Consider the following 19,424-nt stretch of genomic DNA (forward strand, 5'->3'; position numbering starts at 1 on the left):
CACTGTACGAAAACTCGTCTCATCTTGCTACTCTTTGATGAGAACTGGTGCATCCCTTCTATTCACCCCTCCGCCCCCTTCCCCCAGGGGCCTAAATCCTATGTAGAAAACTTACTGTATGGGAATTTACTGGTTTCTGTCTCGAAATGGAAACTAGTGCCTGACTTTCTTAAGGAAAGCAGAATTGCTTTATCTGCGCTCTCATTTTTCTTTTTTTCCTAGGAGTTTTCATGAATCTTCATAAGGAGATGGTTTAGGGACAGTTACAGAGAAGAATGCCTCAGTAATTAAGAACCAGTATTCCCGGGACAGAAGCCCATGAGGAGCCTCTGGCTAAAATGGGAAGTGAGGGCTGGGTGATAAGGCTGCAAGTAGATTCACTGCTGGCCGGATTACCAGAACGGCTCCGAGTTCTCTATGAGGGAGACCGCTCGTTGCAGACCTAGAATTGTGCTGGGTTTCTATCCCGGTCAGTATTTTTTCTCAGACACTCGGAGCTGTAGAGGACAGCCATATGAAATGCACAGATCTCTTAGGGCCGGGAGAGAGAGCTTACGTTTCAAAGAGTAATCAGAACCCAAAAAACTCTTTAAAGATATGTCCAGCATCTAGGTTATAAAAAAAAAAAAAAATCTGGTATGTGTAGGATGGGGGTGACCTGATTTTAAAAGAAGCTCTTATGAGGGGAAAAAGGACTCATTTTGGAAGATCAGAAAAAGAGGCAGGTCCCTCTTAGAAGGACGGAGAGGGGAGTAGGTGGTTCTTTAGCTGGATGCCCTGACAGTTTTAGGTTTCCTTCTGGAGCTACTACTCCCACCCCCCAAGGTATAGTTGGGCTAGGTACATGCCCCTTCTGCCTACAGGCACCGCAGGTACAGTGTGAGTTGGCTTTGACGTTAGTTCTCCTCCCTGGCCTCTCTGAGAAACCACCACCTTGCCCACACAAAGGCTTTTTCATGCCTGCACTGGCTTTTCCAGGCAGGGGTCTGAGCTCTTCTTATTTCTGAGGGTTTCCTCATCAGGCCCTAGGCCCTGGAGCTGACAGCTGCCTTTGTTTTGGAAAAAAAAATCTGCAACATGGTCTGTAGAAAATGGATAAATGGAACGCTTTGTATTCCTGTTTTAAACTTAAAAGACACATCTGTTCTGCCAGTGCAAAAAGTAATTAGAGTATGAGTTCAGTTCCTTAGTGCATCAGGTTAAGTAAGGGTGGCAGGAAGAAGGTATAGGTGTGAGAGGGGAATAAAACGGGAAGCTGTGGGGGGCGGGGAATAAAACAGGAAGCTGGGGAGGGCAGCTAGTGACAGGTGGGCGGGGAGAGAGAGAGGCAAAGAGACTTGCACAGGAAGAAACAAGACATGGAGTCAGAAAACAACAATATCAGGTGAAACCAGTTTGTAGTAAGGCCTCCGCCCCATTGCAATTTTATATCCAGGAATTCTGGGGAAATCCCAACCACTATCAAAAAAGAGCTTGTTTTTTCTTTGTCATTGTACCATGTAGTTATAATAGGACAACCTGACCTGCCTGTCCTTACAGAAAGAAATTTTTATTGATGGTTTAAGAAGCTAAGGCCCAGTTTAATACACTGGGAAATATTCCTTCTCCCTCAAAAGCCCTATGATCACTGGATGAATCCAAAGAGTTAATGAAAATTCTGTTTTTATTGATATATGGATATACATATGCACATATATCAGAAGAAACTACCTCTAAGCCATCCCGTGGTTCTCTCTGGATAACTATCTTCCTCTTTTTCTCCCTTTTTTGGAGGAGGAAAAAAGTTATTAAAACAGAATAACTCTGGAAAATATGGGGAAATAATATCATTGACTTAAAGTATTCCCCCCAACCCTAAAGTATTGTCTTTTTAATAAAAACTAAAGTTGGGAAGTAGATGCATCCAAGGTACCCTAGCCCCTCCCCGCTTTCTTCCTTTTAAAAGTTGTAGTTTTTATCAAAGTTACGTATGTGTATAGTTTCAAGAATCAAATAGTTCTACAGGACCACACAGGTTCCTGTCTCCTCACCTCCACCCCCATTCCTCAGTAGCATTCACTTAAAACCCTTTTTTTTTAAATTTGTTTTTTAGATTTTATTTATTGGACAGGGAGAGACAGTGAGAGAGGGAACACCAGCAGGGGGAGTGGGAGAGGGAGAAGCAGGCCTCCCACGGAGCAGGGAGCCCGATGTGGGGCTTGATCCCAGGACCCTGGGACCATGACCTGAGCTGAAGGCAGATCCTTAATGACTGAGCCACCCAGGCGCCCCATTCATTTAAAAATCTTAACAGATTCTTCTAGTATTTACTTCTACATTTTCAGTAACTTGCATGTGTTGCTGCTTTGGGGCATTATCTGTTGACTCACCACATAAGATGAGCATTTAGCTCTTCCCTCTCCCTGTATACTATCCCCTTTTGACTCTGGAGGAAGGAAAATCCTGTCCTCTCTAAAAGTCGTATCATGACTTATCCGAGAGGGACAAAGGGTCCTTGCGTGGAGTGAGGCCATCTTTTGGCTTTTCGTGATCTTGCCAACAAGACTTTTGAAGTTTGTCCAAAATTCAAAGCTCTTGGTTTGAATTGAGCCTTGTGTTGTTACTAGCTCCATGGACCAACCAATACGAAGAGCCTGTTGGAATCTGAGTTGAATTAGGGTGTCTCCTGGATGTTGTTTTTTTGGACCAAATATCAACTCATTTTGTTATCCTTTGCTTTTCCATAAAAGTAGAGTGTAGAGAAAATCCACCATCCTAATTAATGGTGGGCCATTGTTTGCCAGACTTGGGGTCTCGGACACTCTCAAGGAGATAGCTTCTGCCTCTATTTGACTGGTGGAGTTTGTGAGATGGTGCTAGAGATACTTGTGTCCTGGGAACCCTAAGGAATTTATGTGAAGTCCTTTTAAAAGTGCTCCCTTTTCCAGAAAAGCTGCTGCAGTCCAGTCTCCGGGTAGAGCATGTGGACTCTACTCTGAGTCTCAAGAGTTTCACTTTGTTCCCAGAGCCACCCACAGACACCTCTGAATTCTTTGTCCAATTCTAGAGGCCATTCCTCTGGCCTCACCTATTTTCTCCAGGCTCGTGAATGACTCCTACCTCCTGTCCTTGCCCTCTGTTTATGGCCCTTCTGAGTTCTGGAGGAGACTTTGCTGGGCTTACAGCAGTGATCTTCCGGTCTTTCTCACTCATGAGGGATGAGGGAAGGCAACAGGGTGGGACTTCCACTGTGAGGAATGAAGGCTGAATCTTAAAGGTGTCAGGGACCTTGGAAACCACGTGGTTGGTTCAGCTCTGCTTGCCTACTTCCCAGGAGTGAGGGAGCCACTCTTTTGAGAGGCCTCCCCTTTCAATGTTGGGTGGCTCATCTCATTGGGAAGTTCTTTCCTACTGGACTAATGTCCTTGTCTGGGACTCCGCTAAACAGGTGAGGGCAAACTTGAAGGTCCAGTTTGTTGAAACTAGTCAACAAATTATTCCCCCCATTACTCTTGCATAAGCAGTATTAAAAATTATTTTAAGAGGCAGCTGTAAAAGATGCTGGTAAAAATTAATGTTTTCTAAGCACCGAGTGTGTTGCCAGAGAGGTTCAGTTTTGTTTTTCTTTTTCATTATGATTTTGATTTATTTGAGTCTGATAGAATGGTATCAGTGACAGGAGGAATAATTACAGTATCTTTTGAAATCCTATCCTGGAACCCCACCAGGAACGGACCCAGATTCATGCCAAGGAACACTTCATAGGTTTGGGGTTTTTAAAAATGTGTTTTTAAAAATGCTTGTTTGAAATGCTAGACTTTTTGATACTTAAAGAACATTGTTTTAGAGGGTGTAATTCTTTTTTGATCCTCGGAGTTTAAACTTCTAAGTTCAGGGGTGTCCATAGTGATCAATCCTATATTGTGAGTTTAAGAGTCCTCTGAGAAGCAAGACCAGCACACGTGTGTGTGTGTGTGTGTGTGTGCGCGCGCGCGCGCACACACACCTATTTCCCCTTCCATCAACCAGGTCTAAATTTTTCCTCAGTTCTTACTGCTTTTACGGGTTCTTTAGAGATGCTTGCCATCTTAGGAAAACTGGGTATAATTATTCTTTAAATAAAAATGACTTGCCATAAAGAGAGACTGGCAGCAATAAATCAACATGTTAACATTGGTAGTTGGATTATTGTGTTTCCTTTGAGACTTCCTGTTTTCCCAGCTTTCTGTGATGAACATATATTAATCTATGTTAGAGAAAATTATCTGGGGGAGGGGAGAAAGCATGGTTGCTTTTAAACTCTTTCCTAGTCTGCCAATGAGGTAACAAGGTGGAGAATGGAGGATGGATAACAGATTGGAACCCAGGGACGTTGGGAGCCAGCGCTACCATGGGAATTGTTGTCCTGTCTTTTTATCATCAAAGATGCCTCTCTTTTATTTTTACTTTTATACTTATTTGTCTTCTAAATGTCCCTGATTTGAAAGATTTCATCTAACCCAACATTGTGTTTATTAAATAGTAATCCCCCATAGTTGATCCCTCCAAGATAGACTAACTGCCTGTAAGAATTGCCTGGGTTACTTTATGGAGTTGATGCTCGTCCAGCTGGAGGGGAAGGTGTGATGTTGGCCCCCCTGTTAGGCACTCATCTATGTTCTCCATCTTCCTGGCTGCCGGTGTGAGACTTTCTGAGCCGAGGACCCAAGGTTGGGGTTCTGCAGTTAGAGCTCTTCTGTGTTTTGGGCCCAAGATCCTGTTTTCCCTCTAGTACTGGTATCTCTTCCCATAAAATCTGCCTTGGTTTTTATTTCTAATGCAACAACATAAAAACAGCCCCAAACCAATAATACAGTTAGGCTTCGTGACTATGCTAACCTTTTTCTGCCTCGTCATTATCGTCATCATGGTAATAACAGTTGGCATAAGTTGAGTGAGCACATACTGAGTGCCAGATCCTGTGTTAGATGTCTACACAGATCTCATTTGATCTTTACAACTCCTCTGAGAAGCAAAGACTGCTCATCAGCCCCCGTTTTATTGATGGGGAAACAGGTTCCGAGAGGTTGAGTAATTCATCCAAGGTCATGAGACCAAAGAGCCGCACAGCTAGAATTTAAATTGCTTATCTCTCACACCTTCCATACCCTTTCTCTTTAATCCTTTCTTCTTTGGTCAGCTCTTTTCAGACCAGGACCTCAACTTCAGATCTTCCTCACATCCCAACGCATCACCGGCTCTTGTGTCTGGAGTGGGTGGGCTCGGGGTTCATGGGTCCTCAGCAGGAGGCACGGGGAAGGTGGCCAGACCCCAATGGTGGAGGCTCGGGGCCGTGGCTGGGCTTATCCCTGAGTGTGTGAGACTGGAGTTGGGACTTGGTCTCTCCTTCTAATTTCCCACTTTTAGAGTGGGGCCATGAGGGGTGAGTGAAGGTATTCCCCAGCCACAGAAAGGATGACTCCCTGCCTTCAATGCTGTTTAATTCCCTCCGGGAGTTGGGGTGGGGGGCAGAGAAAGCCTCAAATCCCTTTCTTCTGGAAAGGTGAGGAAGCTAGGGGAGGTAACTTCTCTGGTCACAGGATGAGCTCGGCTCCGTTCCAAGGAAAGCGTGTGGAACAGGGATTCTTAATTTTTGTTGGGTCATGGACCCCTTTGAGAACCTGATGAAAAGTTTGGACTCTTCCCTAGAAAAATTATAGTAATAATAACTAACATTGTGTTGTGAGCACTTGAACAGGTATTACCTCTTTTATTTTATTTTATTTTTTAAAGATTTTATTTATTTATTTGAGAGAGAGAGAATGAGAGCATGAAAGGGAAGAGGGTCAGAGGGAGAAGCAGACTCCCTGCCGAGCAGGGAGCCCGATGTGGGACTCGATCCCGGGACTCCAGGATCATGACCTGAGCCGAAAGCAGTTGCTTAACCGACTGAGCCACCCAGGCGCCCGGTATTACCTCTTTTAAATCTCCTCCTAACCCGATGAGGTTTAGGTAGGTACTCTTGTTTTCCCTGTTCTACAGACAAGGAAACTGAGGCATTGGGATGTTAAATGGCTTGCCTGTGGACACATGTTTAGAAAGTGGTAGGGCCTTTGCATATGCTATCAGTTGGACCCCAGGAGCTAGAGTACCTCAGTTCTAGAGTACAAACCACCTCCTGCATTGCTTACAGATGGAAATGTGTATGTGTAATAAGATAGCAGGTGGATACCACCCCCCCACAGCTGGTGATCAACCTGCTGTCAAGGTGGTGGAGGAAGGAAAGGCTGCTTTTGGCTCCCCTTTGCAGAATCTTCCCCCATCCTCTTGGACCAGTTAGGTGCATCTGCGTGGGGTTTCTAAGTGTCCCAGCTTTGCGGGGATCCCACACAGTTATCTAATTGGCATTTAATGGTGGGTGGGGAGTCTCACAATCTGGGCTTCTCTCCTGGTCTTGCCCCTCCAAGCTGTGTGGCTCGGGGAGTCATTCAGACTCTTCTGAGCCTGTCTGCTCATCTGCAAACCAGAGCAGATGAACTCTGGCCTTCATTAGGATAAGGAAGGTCTTACCACTGTGGGAGGAAGGCAGTGCCCTTAAGCAAATGGCTGGTGCCAAGTAGTGTGCACATCGTTCTGTTAAGATTAATGAACCCAGAGACTGATCTGTGGCTGCTGACCATGCTTGACGACTATAGCTTTAGAAGATGCAGAGAGTATTTTCATAGAGTGGCAATCGGTGATCCTAATGAGATTTTGGAATAGTTTGTACTCTGTACTTGTCTGCCTGTCTGCCTTTCTATTCCCCACCTGTTTGTTCATGACCCCCACAGCAGGTTTCCCTCAAATCATAGATACCTGGAATGTTAGTGCTGGAAAGGAACTCCCAATCACCTGTGGCCAGCCTTCTCATTTTGCAGGAATGGAAATAGGCTTAAAGAGGTATAGGAACTTGTCCAGGACCACACAGCTAATCCATGGCAGAGCCAGAACTTAGGTTAGCAGTCTTTCAGTTGTGCCATATGGCTGTCCCTGTGTCAACCAGACACAGCTCTGCATCAGTTTTTACCTTGTGTGGCCCTCATCCCCTCTACTTGCTTCCTTGAAAGTAGAGGCTGGGTTATTCTTTTTTTTTTTTTTTTTTAATTTGAGAGGAGGGAGGGAGGGAGAGAGAGAGCAAGCGAGAGCACTAGAGCACGGGGATGGAGAAGCAGACTCCTCGCTGAGCAGGGAGCCTGATATGGGGCTCGATCCCAGGACCCTGAGATCATGACCTGAGCCAAAGACACACACTTAACTGAGTTACCCAGGTGCCCCGAGGCTGGGTCATTCTCATCATAGTTTCTCCCTCTTTCTCACTGCCTCAGTGTGTGGTGAATGAAGGAGCCACGCCATCTGCATGAGCAGAGCCATCTCAGGAGACCTTTGTGGCGCTAGGCCCACAGGCTTCACACATTCAGATCCGGGTAACTTCCCCATGCACCGGGATGAAGTTCTCCTGTTGACAGAGATCTGGGAGCTTCCCCTCTCCATATACTACTTTATCCCCATTCATGTAATGGTGGATATACCCCGCCGATGTGTTCCCGGAAGCTTTGGGAAGCCAACCTTGGTTTGTGAATGGCTGTGCTGGTGCTCTCAATCCAGCAGAGGTCTAAGCTGGATATAAAGAGCATCTTTTCTGAAGCTGGGCTGGCTGATCTGAGTGGTGACAAAGCACTACAGGGCATTCGCACTACTGAGCTCGCCCTGCTCCTTGCCACAGGCCCTGTGAATGTCCATGGGCTTTCTCTTCTCTTTGCTGAACAGTTCGCCCAGTTACCCTACCTTCTTAGGAGAATTTTATCTTGGTTACCTCCGTTCCTGGGCTTTTTCATCTAGAGTTGGGGCAACAAATAGAAGCAGAGTTGGAGGACCAGGAGCTGGGGGTGGTGTGTGTGTGTGTGTGTGTGTGTGTGTGTGTAAAAGTGTAAGTGTAAGGAGGAACTGTATTTGTATCTGAGAAGGTCCAATGCTTATGTGACAGAAGAAGGCACGTGGGAGAAGGGTAAGGAGCGGGAGGGAGAAGTGTTCATGGGACTGGGAAGAGTGCGGAGGAGGAGAGGAGTCACCCTGGAAGAATAGTTGCTGTCTGTCTGAGGGATACAAGTGGTAGAGAAGGGGGAACAGTTTTAAAGATCGTTTCTGGTGCATTAAGACTTTTCGTTCTCTCCTGTTGGTGTTCAATAAGAAATGCAATAACATTTTGAATTTTTGTTTAGACTGGATTGTTTGCTTACGTGGCCACCAAGTGGAGACGGGGCTACTAGGAGACCAGGTTATATTGACGTTTCTGGTGTGTTCTGACTGGGGGGCAGAAGAGTGTGAGAAGTAGACTCTAGAGTGGGGGTGGCCTGGGGGAAGTGGCCTGTGGTGGGGTTTGGCGTGCCAGAGTCAGCGTGCAGATTGTGTTCTTCCAAACTCCCAGATCATTTGCCTGCACTAAAAATAAGTAAATATGTCCGAGTTCTCAGATTCAGTGCTTAATCACTTTGGACCTGTTTGAAAAAAAAAAAAAATACGAGGCAGTTTGGATGGTAGTGGGGAGGGATGCAGCGATTCATTCAGATAGTATTTTTTCCACAGAGAGGAAGTTTGCCCTAAGAAAAAGGACAAGGTTGAGTTTCTTGGTTGTGTTTTACTGACGGAACTTTTATTGGAGAAGATTATTTAAATTTTTGTTCTCCAAGAAATTGCTCACTTGTACTGGTTTGAGATGCAGATGGCTTAGCACACAGGGTTTTTAAAGCAAGGGAAGGACCGTTGCCTGATTTAGGTAAAGAGAGTTCTTTCTTCTGCCAGCATGCCTCTACGGGTCCAGTTGATGTGCGTGCTCTGCCCGTCCTGCACGCATATCCAGTAAGAGGGCTTCTTGCAGGCCCTGGAGGAAACAGGCTGTTGGACCATGTAGGTCTGTGCATCAAGTCCTGGCCCCTTTCTGGGCTCCGAGGAGAGCAGGAGAAATGCTTCTGGAGAAGAGCCCCAAGCATTGGCCTGATACTGAGAAAGTTCAGGCGAGCGTTGGTGCTTTTGGGAACCAGGCAAGGGCAGAAAGAGGACCCACCCTAGTTCCTCTCACGTTGCTGGTGGGAGTGCTCAGCGGCACAGTTGTTTTTGTTTTAGCCCAACTACCAAGCTATTGGGCACCTTGAAATTACCTATCTATATTTTTTGATCCTCTTAAGAGGCCTTATGTGAGGGCAGGAAGTGTCAGTGGCCTTCTGGTGTTTGGAACAATGTCCAGGGCAGGCGGTCATTTCCTACCTAGCTTTAAAAGCTGTCAGGAACGCAGCACTCTGCAGGGGAAAGGCCCTGCTCGGTTCCTGGCCTGTCCATGGACCACACCTGCCTTGTTCAGGCTGGCCCAACTCTGGCCAGGGAAATCTCGATGTGGCTCTGATGATGTTGGTCACAATTCTCAGCCATGTGTTTCTCCGAGGGACTCCTAGACTGCGGGCATCAGAATGCTCCACGGTTCTTGTAAGTAATGCATATACCAAGTGGACAGAGTCGGGGTCTGTGGGGGATGGGGAGCCTTCCAAGTGATTCCTTTGTACCCTCTGGGTGGAGAACCACTGTGCCACCTGCAGCCATTGTGTAGAAGTGGGCATTGTGCTTGGTAAATTTTTTTTTTTAAAGATTTTATTTATTTATTTGACAGAAAGAGACAGCGAGAGAGGGAACACGAGCAAGGGGAGCAGGAGAGGGAGAAGCAGGCCTCCCGCAGAGCAGGGAGCCCGACGCGGGGCTCGATCCCAGGACCCTGGGACCATGACCTGAGCCGAAGGCAGACGCTTGACTGAGCCACCCAGGCGCTCCTGTGCTTGGTAAATTTGATGCCAGGAGATCCTGGGTTCAGATTTTAGGGCCTTAAGGAAGTTGGAGAAGGGAGGGAAGTGTGCAGGTGTTGAGTACCAGCTTTTGGAAGATGCCAGGCCTTTTTTATTTACACTCAGCCCAGTGTGCTGGATGTTATGATGCTGGGTACAGGGAAGGAAACAGTGTCAGATTCGTAACTTGCTTAGGATCGTGCAGTTGAGTTGGTAGGTGGAGACCACGCTTGACCAAAGTCCTCATTTTTTTTCCACGATGGCTAGGATCCCCATGCTGGAATGTTCAGCGTCTCCTGGAGCATGGCTGTGAAATAGAAGGATGATATGAGCCATACATGTTAAGATTTTCTAGAAGCCACATTGAAAATGTAAAAAGAAGCAAGTGAAATTAATTTTAACTACAGATTTTCTCTAACCTAGTGTATCTAAAATATTTCAGTATTTAATCAGTATAAAAAATGTCAATGAGATATTTTACATTCCTTATTTCCATACCAAGTCTTCAAAATCCAATGTGTATGTCACCTTCCCAGAACATCTCTAGTACCACTAGCCACATTTCAAGAGCTCAGTGGCCATGTGTGGCTAGTGACTATGTATACAGGACAGCATAGCTCTAGCATCTCTGGACTGGAGAAGTGTGTCCTGCCCTGCTGCTCAGGGTAGCCAGGGGTTTCTAAATTAATGGTTTACAAAGGCCACAGGATGAATCAATGCTGGGTAGTCTGCATGAATGTCATCTGAAGGAGGGGGGTATTATAAGTCCTCAGTCTAGGGTCCCAGGTGATTCTTCTGTGTAACCTGACTGGAAATGGCTGCACTAAAAGCATTCACTGGGCCATTTCCCTCGGTTCTGTGGCTTTGCCCCTCCCCCTTTCAGGGACACTTGCATTCCAAGCACGTTCTCTGGGGGTGGGGTGGTGGTGTGATGGGAAAGGTGGGGGAATGTATGCCCTGAGGGCCCTTTTCCTCCCTTACTAAATAGAACTTCAGTTTCACAATGGAAAAAAAAAAAGGACTGCTTATTTATCTGGATGTGATCATGCATAAGGGGTGGGACCTTCCCTCTCGGTGGCTGAGAGCAGGATCCTCTGTTCTCAGGAAAGGTAAGATGAAAAGAATAAAAATATTTAGGGGAGAATGGGATACTGTGTATACTTAAGCTGTGTTCTTTTCCAGTGGTTTGGTTTTAAGATTTATTTGCTGACTTAGTGGAAGAAATCTGGTCCTAAAGAGTTACAGTCCTGGGGTCCAAACCTCAGATGCCTCCGAGGTCTGCCAGGTGACAGGTGGTGAAGGGCAGGAGATTCCAGCTCCAATCTTAGGAATGTTCTTCACTTCCACAAAGATTGTGGTCTCCCTTTCTTCTGGAAACACAGGACCCTCTTGGTCTGTCATTTTCTTACTGTTGAGAGACAACCATTTCTCTAAGGGAACAAGCAGTGTAAGCATTGTGATAAATGGCAGTGACACTTGGTGTTTAGGGAGACGGATCTGAGAGCCATGCCCCTCTAAGGGGGCGTAGCTACTACCCAGCTCCATCCAATTGTCCTGAGGCCCAGCGTTACCAGATCTTGTTATTTTAAGGAGAAGCCACACATCTAGAATATTTCAAAGGTAATATAGCTTGGCCTTTATTTTTTTTAATTTAGAAATACAGTTGAGGGGCGCCTGGGTGGCTCAGTCAGTTAAGTGTGTGCCTTCGGCTCAGGTCATGATCCCAGGGTCCTGGGATCGAGTCTCGCATCAGGCCATCAGGCTCCCTGCTCAGCAGGGAGCTGGCTTCTCCCTGCCTGCCACTCCCCCTGCCTATGCTCTCTCTCTCTCTCTCTCTCTGACAAATAAATAAAATCTTAAAAAAAAAAAAAAAGAAATACAGTTGAATCTTGAACAACAGATTTGAACTACATGGGTTCACTTAACCCAGATTATTTACAGTACTATAAATGTATTTTTAATTCCTTAATGATTTTCTTAACATTTTCTTTTCTCTAGCTTTATTATAAGAGTATATAATACACATAACATAAAGTATGTGCTAATTGGTTATGTTATCGGTAAGACCTGGTCAACAAGAGGCTACTAGTAGTTAAGTTTTGGGGGAGTCAAAGGTTATACATGGATTTTTAACCGAGCAGGGGTTGGTGCCCCTAACCTCTGGGTTATTCAAGGGCCAACTGTAGGTATAGATTCACAGGAAGTTGTTTAAAAAAAAAAAAAAAGTCCGGGGGTTCCTGTATGTCCTTCTCCCAGCTTTGGCCATTGGTAACACCTTACATAATTATAGTACAGTATCAAAACCAGGAAATGGATACTGTTGCAATCTACAGTCCTTATGTGGATTTCACTAGTTCAGTTTATATATGCACTCATTTGTGTGTGCGCATGCATGTGTATGTTCTGTGCAATTTTATCAAGTGCAGATTTGTGTAACCACCTGTACAGACAAAGTCTCTGGCTTTTCAATTCTGCAGATACATCAAAAACTCTGTTTAGGTCTCAAGTACATGCCATAGGCCTGGTGTGGGCATGCTGAGCCTCCAGTTTTCAACCTCTGTTCTAGTCTCACCCTTTCTTTCTTTCTTTAAAATTTGTGTAACAGAATTCACTACTTTAACCCTTTTAAATATTTAATTCAGTGTTTTTTAGTATATTCACAATGTTGTACAACTGTTAACACTATCTAATACGGAACGTTTTCATCACTCCCTAAGAAACCTGTATCCATTAGCATTTGCTCCGTCCCTCCCTCCCCTTAGTCCCTGGCAACCATGCATCTACTTTCTGCCTCCTTGGACTTGTCTCTTCAAGATATTTCATACAAATGGAATCCTGGTACTCTATGTCTTGGTCTTCTGTGTCTGACTAGCCCTTTCATCTTACAGACAATGAGAAGTGGAGTCAGAGAGGGAAAGTGATGTACCCATTAGTATACTGCTAGTGAGTGACCAAGACTGGACTTGAACCCAGAACCAGTACTCTTAATACCATACCTTTCTGCCTCTCACCATTCAGCTGTTTGTTTTTATAATATGATGATAAAACTACTCGGTTTTAATAAGCATGCTAATAGCAGAATGTCTTCTGTTACTTGTGCTGAGTGTTAAGGTTCTTCATGGAGTCACTGTGGAAATGAAAACTGTCAAAAAGAAAATAAGATAATTCACTTAAGTATGCTTTTACTGGGTACCTATTGTGTACCGGGCTCAGGGCCAACAGCGATGAGTTAGATTGGACCCTAACCATCAAGGAACAGTCCACTGAGGGAAACAAATTTCAGGATATTAGGGTAAATATCATGACTGTGGGGTAGGGGGGAAGGGTCCCAGGCCAAAAGCTCTGGGGGCTTTGAGAGGTGAGAGGAAGCTAGCGGGTACTGAGGCAGCAGGAGGGACCTGAGCAGAGGTTTCAACTTTAGGAGTGGTAGTTGCACACACCTGAGCTGTGAGCTGATTAGTGGTGATAGGGGTGGAAATGGGGAACTGGGATATTGGTGATACAGCTGGAAGAGTGGGCTTGGGTCAGAGTCCTGCAGGTCAGCTACCCCTGTGGATGTCTGTATTTTGCAAGCTCATAATGGCTGAATGGAAGCAGAGTAGGAGAAGCCAAACTTGGGAATTGAGTCTCCAGGGGGAATACCCAAGTCTGAGCAGTTGGGGTAGGGAGTAGAATATGCAGTGGTAGAATCAGTATCTAAGTATCGATGAGACTAAGGAGAATCAAGGCAAGGGAAACCAGGAGATCATTCCAGAAGCCATGCCATGATGAAGTCATGCCATAGGACATGTTTGGAGGGCTCTCAGCCCTGTTTCCAGTGGCCTGCCTCCACCTCCTCGTTCACCCACTTAGCAGTGACTTATTGAGCACTTGCTTTGTGCCAGGAACTATTATGGTGCTGGGTTTGCAGCAACGAACAAATCAGGCAAGATTCCTGCCTTCTGGAGGGAAGCATGGATAAGTTAAGGTTATTACAGGTTGTGATAGTCCTATTGAGAAAGTAGCTTTTGCTGGTGGGACTAAGATTAGGCAGTTAGGGCTGGCCTGAGTCAAGAGGTGATATTGGATCTGAGTTCCCCATGGTGAGAATACCCCAGCCATGGCAAGACACAGGGAAAGAGCTTCACAGGCAGAGAGAACAGCAAATGCAAAGACCGTAGAGGGAAGGAGCCTCTGGCCTTCTGCAGGGGGAGTACTCTGGGCTTTGTCAAGATTTTCTCGGCGGGGCGGGGGAGGGGGGTGGCAAATCAGGACAGGTATTTTGTGGAGGTATCCTGTCTTGGGAGTGGAGGGGGTGCTGGGAGGGAATCTTTGTGAGGAAGAAAACCATATCCCAGTGGAAGAAAGTATGAAGTCACTCATACTTAAATGATTCATTTAAAGTAGGCGTGCTTTTTTTTTTTTATAAGGGGAGCTAAAAATTATTTTTCTATTTTTCAACTAATTTTATTCTATTTTATGAGCTTTGTGTCGTTCACAGAACCTGGAAACCTTCATTCTGCTTCCTACTGAATCTGAAGTAGGTGGGAGGGCTTTAAAAAGTTCCTCCAAACCCACTTTTCCTCTGCCAATGGGTGTGGAGGGAGGACAGCTGGGCAAGGGACCGGAGGCGAGACCTGTTTGAGCTACCTTGGCATCGAGTATTTGGGCATGGTCCCAGTGGGATTTGTTCTGGGATATAGGGAAGTACTTTCCAGGCCAAAAAAGTTCATTTTCCATATATTAGAAAATCATCTTAAATAAAATGATATATACTGCACAAAAGAAATAAAGATAATTATTTTTATTTGATTCCTTCCCAAGTTGATCAGCCTCAAGGCCAGTTGGGGATTTTCTCTAATTCTAGACTAGCTTTCTGAGCAGAGTTCTTCTGAGTCCACTAAATTAGTGGGCTAATTAGTGGGGGCCTAGATTTCAGAGTCTAGTGGCAGACCTAAGTAGTTAGGGGATGGGTTAGCTTGATCATCCTTCAGCTGGGAGATATGAAATCTGAGGTATATCTTGAGGGAACCTGGAGGGTTTGAAGGCATTATATTGGCATACAGTGATTAGCTGGGCAAACAAGCAAAAGACTCCTTACCAGGTAAACAACAAAGGAGGTAAGTATGAGTCAGTACTTGTGCTATGCAGAGGTACATAGTGCTCTGAGGACCTGTAACCCTAGAGGCTCCCATTGGACTAGACCTATTTGGATGGTCTAGATTGGTAGGAATGAAGGTGGCTAATGTGACTTCCACAACACCTAGCATTGTTCTATATTCTTGGGGTAGGGTAGACAGGAGGATGTGAATGAGAGAGGTAATGGTTCCGGGTGTTTGGCGGTTGGCGATTTCTTTTGGAAGGATAAGTCCAAGAAATGTCTTGTTTTAGGCAAGGGCATAATGGTACTGCAGGAAACAATGGGTTGCCTAAAAATTGATGACCCCCAGAAGGGGCAGATTAGTATCTTGAACTTTTCCTAGACCTCCCGTCCCACTTACACTCTTCCAAATTTGCATTATGGCTCAAGGGGAGGACCCTTAGCTTGGCGGGGATGCGTAAGAGTATCCTCCTTCTGGTGAAGGGTACTATGAAATACTGCTGGGCCTTGCGATCAGGAAGGCTGACGTTGGTCAGCTGCGGGTTTCTCTGGTGCTGGGCTGTCTGAAGGTCACCTGGTAGCATCTGGTGATGTCAGGAGAGAAATCTTTTTAGGTTGGCCCATTCATGGAACCAACTTATTCCCATCTGTCATCTTCGTGGCGCACAGCATTTACTTTGCCATCTTGGCTTGAGATTGCTCAGGCCATCAGTTAACCACGAAGTGGAAATCTGGAAGGAGAAGTGCTCAGCTGGCATGGCAGGTTTCTAGGCATTGCATTGATCTTCATTGTCTTCTCTTTGGTGGGCAGTAAGGACTTGAAGCAGAGTACTTTGTGCCTTGGAGCTGTTCCTTGAAGGCCACCTTGGTGACTGGATGCTCCCAGACCCTTTGCCCTGCAGGGTGAGCCTGCATGGGGATGAGGGCTCCAGGCTGCTGACACTGGGATCTGGAAGCGGTGGCACTGAGTCACCGTATGCAGGGACGGAGGCAGAGCCGTCTGCCTTCCCTGGCTGTTGGCATTTTGTGTTTATGTATTTAGAATAAAACGAGTAAAGTGATGGTTCTCTTAATGTGATGTAGGGAGTGGCCAAACACACTAAGAATGTGCAATGCCCCCGAAGCCTGGATCTTTGCATCCTGCCTGGAGGATGCTGAATTAATGACCTTGAGGAGATTTTTCTGGAGCTCCTGAAGCGTCTGAGTGAAAGATACTTTTTTCCAAATGGGTAGGACTCTGGGCATCAGAATCACTTGAACAATGCCTGGACCTCCAAATCAGAGATTCTGATTTAATGAGTTGGGGGCTCAGGAATTTTTTTTTTCTTGGTGATTCTAATTGTCAGCCAGATTTGGGAACCTGCCCACCAGTGACAGATCCAGGGAGGTTCTTCCCACTCTTGAGGTGAATTTTGCCTCTTTGTTTGCTCATCTTGGTCTTGAACCCTGAGCAACCCTAACCATGCACACATATTTGGTCTTCACTCCTCTTTATGTCCCTTTCCAAAATGTCTCTTTTGGGGTGCTGCCCCCTGGCTTTGCTTCAGCCTAGATTGGGGCTGGCGGCTTATCCCTATCCCATCCATGAAGAATGGGAGAACTCCACCTGCGGATTTTGATGGGCAGATATTCTGGGACATTTTCTTACAAAACTTCCTGCTTAAGGCTTGACTGCATAGTAGATTCTGGCCATAGAAATCCAGGCTCTGAGGTAGATACAGGATGGGCTCATGACTGGCACAGGACAGAAAAAAACTATCAGCTGTCTTCTCAGGGACGTGATGGAAGTACTAAAAATACTAGAAGGGTAGTATTTCTACCACCATGTTTCTTGGGCCTGGCAGACTCTGGGACAGCGTTGGTTACTCTGAGGGAGTCCTAGGTGGGCATTGCCAGGAATCAGTGCTGATAAATGGTGGCACTCTTGATATGGGCACTTGACGAGATAAATGTCCACAAGTGTACATGACCTCTCAGCAGATGTTGGGTCAGGTGGCAGGGGCTTTTTTTTTTTTTTTTTAAGATTACTTATTTTAGAAAGAGCATGAGCGGGGGGGGGGCGGGAGGGAGGAGAGAGAGAACCTCAGGCAGACTCCCCACTGAGCATGGAGCCTGACATGGGGCTTGATCTCACAATCCCGAGGTCATGACCTGAGCTGAAACCAAGAGTCAGACACTCAACCAACTGAGCCACCCAGGTGCCCCCAGGTGGCAGGGACTTTTACGACTGACAAGGTAACACGAAATGTGGATGAGACCAAATTGGAGGGGCTGTTCACTCCTTGCTTTTGCCCATGTTGCCCCATGGCCTATAATTCCCACCCTCTCCTCTGTTCTCCCCCTGCCTGCTCCACTCCCCTCCCTGCTTTAGTATTTCCTCTGCATCTGTCCACGCTGGGAAGTGTCTATTCCCCTCAGCTGCACCAGGAGCCCCAGCCCAGTGCTCCTAGAACACCGGTGCCTTCCCAGATCTTTAGGTTTACCCATTTGTGTTAGAACTGTTTTTGAGTATCAGATCTGTCTTTTACCTTGACAGAGCAACTTAAGAGCAGGGACTGGATCTGGTTCATCTTTTTGTTTCCATCACCTTGCACACTGCCTGGCATGTAATTGGGTTCAGTAAATATCTCTTGAGTGATCAATGAATCAGTACATTCTTTGAGGGGATGATATAAATAACTCCTACCAAGATCTTCTAGTTGAATATTGTTTATTATAGTCTAGTACCTCTATATAAGCTTATTTGTAGCCTTGTATTCAAAATGCATATTAAGGGACATTTTTCTAGCATAAAGAGTATTTCAGACAGTTTGGGACATTAACTGACCACTTTTGTAGTAATAGATGCATGGTATTTATGAGACTTTTTTTGTACTTAAAGGAGCAACTTTTTTTTTTTTTAAGATTTTATTTGTTTATTTGAGGGAGAGAGAGAGCACTAGATAGAGAGCAAGCCCAAGTTGGAGGCAAAGGCAGAGGGAGAAGCAGGCTCCCTGCTGAGCGGGAGCCCGATGACACAGGGCTTGATCCCAAGACCCTGGGATCACAACCCGAGCCGAAGGCAGATGCTTAACCGACTGAGCCACCCAGGAGCCCAAGGATCCACATTCTTGAGACTGTCACATTAGGAAGTGAAGCCTTAGGGAACGTAATGGAATTTACCTTCATTTGTCAAAGGATAGAAGAGTATGGCAAGCCTTTCAGTGGAGCGGGTTGGATACTTCAACTCTATCTCCTTGACTTTAGTATTAGCTTTGAAAGACCCATACATACACACCTGTGTATATAAAATATTTTTTGTTTTACAATATAAGACTACCATGTGGTGGGACATAGTGGAAGAGTGCCTAGATTGGCAGTCAAGAGACCTAGGTTCTAGAATTAGCTCTGCTTCTAACTGTGGGAGTAGGCAAGTCAGTTTCCTGCTTATACTTTTATAATATGGAAGTGTACTTGTTCAGGGATTTCACATGCCTGCCAGAGTGGGGGTGCTAACTTAAGTTGCTGATGTGCTGTACCATTTTTTTTCCTCGTGGAGCTCTGCCCCTTTTCCTTTTACATTCCTACTTTCATTAAGTAGAGAGAATTCTTTCTGTATCTCTTTCTTTCTCTCTCTCACACACACATACACACACACACACAAGACCAAAAAACCCAATAATACAAGGGCAGTGATAACCACAGCCCTCTCTGCGGTGAGACATTAGGGAGTGGTAGGGAGTGTGGCATTTTGGAGTAGCCAAGCCTGCTTATGAGGGGCAGCTGCAACTTAGCACAGCTGATCATTTTTAGACATATGTGTAGGCCATGTTGACTGATTTTTTTTGTTGTTGTTTTAAAAGAACTTAGAAGTCTGGGTTTTATGTGACCTCTGTGATTTTTAAGTTTTGGCTCAAATTTTCTAAACCTATCCTACAGATCGATTGTAATACTGCTCTAGGCTAGATGTAACCCACTGGGCTTTCAGTTTGTGAGCCCTGTTATAGATGATCTCTAAAGCTTCTTTCTGTCCAAGGTCCATTGATTCTAACGGGGACCATTTCAGCTGATGAACTAAAGATTCTTGTTCCAGTTGGGGAAGTCAGGGTGAGAAGAGAGTGGGGGCTGGAAGAGGAAGATGGGGGCATAAGCCTAAACAGGCTGCCTGCCGATTGGTGTTTTGGCTGGCCTCCTTGGGGAGAGGCCACAGAGTGCCTGATTCACACCACATGTTTTGTATCTTTGTCATTGCAGGGGCTGGCATTTGTTGGAAGACTTTGTGAAACCTTCTCTCTGCCCAGAGCTCAGGACCAATGCATCCCACTACCTTAAACCACTGGTAAATACGTGTTTGTTTTATTTCCGTTTCTTTTTTCCCCTTCCTTCCTTCCTTCCTTCCTTCCTTCCATCCTTCCATCCTTCCATCCTTCCATCCTTCGTCCTTCATCCATCCATCCTTACTTCCTTCCTTCCATCCATCCATCCTTCCATCCTTCCATCCATCCATCCATCCATTCTTCCATCCATCCTTCCATCCTTCC

At 45.7% G+C, this 19,424-nt stretch overlaps 1 long non-coding RNA gene across 2 annotated transcripts in view; it reads left to right on the forward strand.

Moving 5' to 3' along the window:
- LOC141374656 (uncharacterized) overlaps positions 1 to 19,424 on the forward strand; it is a 76,357-nt gene that overhangs the window by 42,408 nt on the left and 14,525 nt on the right. For both annotated transcript variants that reach the window (XR_012381706.1, XR_012381707.1), the window contains exon 2: positions 19,138 to 19,222. This is a non-coding gene — a long non-coding RNA (uncharacterized lncRNA). The remainder of the gene's footprint in view (positions 1 to 19,137; positions 19,223 to 19,424) is intronic.

Source organism: Callorhinus ursinus, unplaced genomic scaffold (assembly GCF_003265705.2).
Source record: "Callorhinus ursinus isolate GAN/ISIS: 27379988/994484 unplaced genomic scaffold, GSC_fseal_2.0 scaffold20, whole genome shotgun sequence".
In the NCBI taxonomy this organism is placed as follows: Eukaryota; Metazoa; Chordata; class Mammalia; order Carnivora; family Otariidae; genus Callorhinus; species Callorhinus ursinus.